The following is a 3,629-nucleotide window of genomic DNA, read 5'->3' as shown; positions in this document are numbered from 1 at the left end:
AGACTTTATTTTTTTGAATATAAATTGACAAGAAATGATTTCCAATAGAAAAAGAATCTTTCTGTATGTACAGATTTTTACATAGCAATGTCTCTGTGTATTTTTTTAAAACAACCGCACCATAGTTATATACAGAGGAAAATACTGTGGCAAAAAATGATCTGTCGCTCGCTTCCCATTCTTTTTTCAATTTTGGGCTCTTACTTGGTTTTAGTTATTTTTTCCCCCCCAATTTTTGTTCCCAATAAAACGGCAAAGGTGGAAATTAGAGTTTCAATGGAGCCAAGCCAATAAGGAGGAATGGAAGGCAACCAGGAGGTTCCCCACCCCTGTTTCAATAGTTAAACCAACCCCACCCACCACCCGCCCATCCTCCACCACACCTTATCCAGCTGGAGTTGAACAGCACATCAAATTGGGAGGATTGAAACTCTCGCCAAAAGATGCCCCCATGGCAAATACGGCACTGGTAAAAACCCATAAGGATCATCCCCATATTGGCGCGACTTCCAAAGAGCCCCCTTTTCTGACCCGTTCCCTTTTCTGACCCGTGTAGATGGCAAGTTCCATCCACCCGGATCCCTTCCTTCCAGGGGCGTGATGTTAGCCCCGTTGAGGCAACCACTTCGCCAAAGATGTCGCCCTTTCTTGCAACAGCAGATCGGGGGCAATGTCAAGCCCACGTGAAGCTGAGCGAGTTATGTAAAATCCGGCAGCCGGCCTCCCTTACCCCAGTCCTAATGCGGGTCTCGAAAGGGGACTTCACCTCAGGCTGGTTGGCTTCCCAAATTGGTTCCTCAAATTGCTATTCGCTTGGCTCCTGCTCAACAAGCTGTTGGCGAGTAAGGACCCAAATTACTACGTATTTGTGTAACACATCCACACATCACGTGGCCTATTTAAAACAATAGGGTTCAATGGCTGCAGTGCAGAGTGTGTCACGTGACGTCAAAGTGCCCCTCCCCCCAGCCGCCCTCTTGGGTAGTAGTGCCACTTTGTGCCTGTTACATTATATCGGGGACATTGCTGGTGGGGGTAACCTAACCGCATCCAGGGGAGGGAGGCGGGGGGGGGGGGGGGGGGGGGGAGGATAGCAATTTGTTGCCGTGTGACAGTGCGCCTCTTTCGCACTCAAGCGCACGGTGAGCGCAAGGCCCTGTGGACACAGTTCAACCTGCCCTCCGGACTAGAGGAGGTCTCAATCATAGTCCCAGGGTAGGGATAAATTGACAACCCTTGGGGAGTGATGCTGCTCCATTCCTTCAACGCAATTAATTTGTGATGTTAACCTTTAACGATCTGTGTCACTACATGAAGCCTGACAGCCAAGGCCCGAAGCCTAAGAAGACACTTTAGAGACAGCATACAGTGCAGCACTTTGACATTGTAACGGTGTCAGGCTTCGATAAGTAACGCAGCCAAGTCTCAGATCCTCATGAGAAAAGAAGATTCTTTTGTGGAGGAGTTGCAAGGCAGAAGGAAGCAGAGCAGGGGTCAGGGGGAAGGCCCAGCGACCTTAAGATTAATCGAGGTGGGCGGAAACCATCACCGACGGGAATTGAGTTCAATTTTGTGAGGTGGGTGGGACATGTGTTACAATACGTAGTGAAGGATTCAAAGGAAAGCTTTCACCTAAAAGTTCCAAAAAACGTCTCAACGTAGAAATCACCGGAAATGCAAATAAAAAGCCATCACAATCTCAACGAAGGAAAGGTTATCTCTAAAATGATCTCACATAACACACACAGCATAGTCAATCTCAGTACCTGAATTTAAAACCTTTTTAACCGCTGGAGGAGGGCTGGACTATTCCAAAAATAAACAGGGTCGACTTTTGGGCGCAGGCCCCCTTTGTGCCAGGGCCGGGCTCTCATTAGTTTCGAAACCCCCCCTCCCCCCCCCCCTCCATTAGTTAGCAAATTGGAGCATTAATTTAAAAAAAAGACATTCTCAGCTATCCAAAATCCTGATATATATATATACAAGCAACAAATTAAACACTGTACTACAAAGCTACCGAATACAGATATTAATTTCCCCAAAGAACTACATCTTCTCTTGTTTTAAAAAGTTTGAAAACCAAACAAAACGATACTTTCCTCTCTTGAGCTAAAAATGGCTTCGGTCTCCGTTTCCGAAATGCTGCCGGGTTTTGCTGGGGTTGGTTGTTTTGCTTTTGTGCGTGTGCGTGTGGTGTGTGTGTGTCTGTGTGCGTGTGTGTGGGAAAAGCGATCTGCCTTGTGCTATTTTGTCTGGAACAATGGCGGTAGAAGGCGCACGCGGGAGAGAGAGAGAGAGATGCCCGTCCCGCCGTTAGCAGTCAGGAAACCAAATTTTTTTTAAAAGCACACAGCGGCTTGGCAAAAGCATCTGGCAGAATCGAAGCGACAAGCTCCCAGCGATGATGGGCTTGGCAAAAGCTGAACGTGGAGACGGAGGGAGATGCAAAGATAAAAAGGAAAGATCGAACCGTTCTTGTGGAGCGATTTTTGAAGAAAAGTTTGACCAGCCTGATTTAGTGGATTCCTTTAAGGAGGGCTTGGGGGAGAGTAAGGGCCAGCAAAGGTGGCGTTGAATCTTTAACTCCGCCAGCCACGTAACTTATGCTTAGAAAGACAATTCGAGGGGGGAGAGGAAAATCCATTTTATCAGGCTGATCAGGAGTGATTAATAAAAACTGCACAGCTCAATCTCAACTTGTACAGAATGCTGCGTCCAGTTGTAAGTGTTGTATCAGAGGGCATAACAGGCAGATAGAAGTCTGTGCTGTTTGCTCAAATCTCATGAAGATTTATTAATCTTGGCAGGGACTGTAGGCCAACAGTAGACCATACTGTGGGGAGATAATCAGGAGGGGGAAAAGAATCAGGTAGTCACAGACAAGCAGTGGAATCGTTGCACACATGCGTTCACACTGGCGTGCACACATATATACACAGAGGTATTGACGTGCATAGAACACGCACCCACATATCTGGACATGTCTGCACAAAGACACGCCCGCACATGTAGTCATCACATATCCACAACCATACTCATATATGTACACATACGGACGCAGATACATTTCTGTATATATACACGCACACACGTACCCACATTAGCACGCACACATCCATACATGTCGCACACATGTGAGCAAATCATGCACACCGCCCCCCCCCCTTCCATTGAGCCATTGTTGCCATACCCAAGTGAGACCTGGGGCACTCGACAACATGGCTGGGGTAAAAAAAAGGACACATCCAGAGCTTGTTGGGTCGGGAAAAGGTCAAACGAATAACAGATCGAGAGAACGGAAGGTAAGCAAGGGGGAAGGAGATAGGTAGTGAAGGACAAGAGGGAGAAAATGAATTGCCCGTTTTGGGTTTGTTAAGGCCCAATATGGTTTGCTGTAGCGGAACGCGTGTTAGACAGAAGCGCCTGCAATGGAAATGACTCTGCCAAAAATTGCTCATTGGCTGGAGAGAGCACACCCTGTTGACCCTGTAGAAAATGTTTACATTACATAGTGCACGGTTTGCATCACCAGAACGTAAGGTTCTCCCTCACTGCCACTGGTCAGAACGATCAGCGCCCTAAAAGACACGGAGGCCTCAAAAACTATACAGGAGGAGGATTCCGAGTTG

Source organism: Mustelus asterias, chromosome 21, assembly GCF_964213995.1.
Source record: "Mustelus asterias chromosome 21, sMusAst1.hap1.1, whole genome shotgun sequence".
Lineage (NCBI taxonomy): Eukaryota > Metazoa > Chordata > Chondrichthyes > Carcharhiniformes > Triakidae > Mustelus > Mustelus asterias.
The sequence above is the reverse complement of the archived record's forward strand: the minus strand, read 5'-3'. Positions refer to the sequence as shown.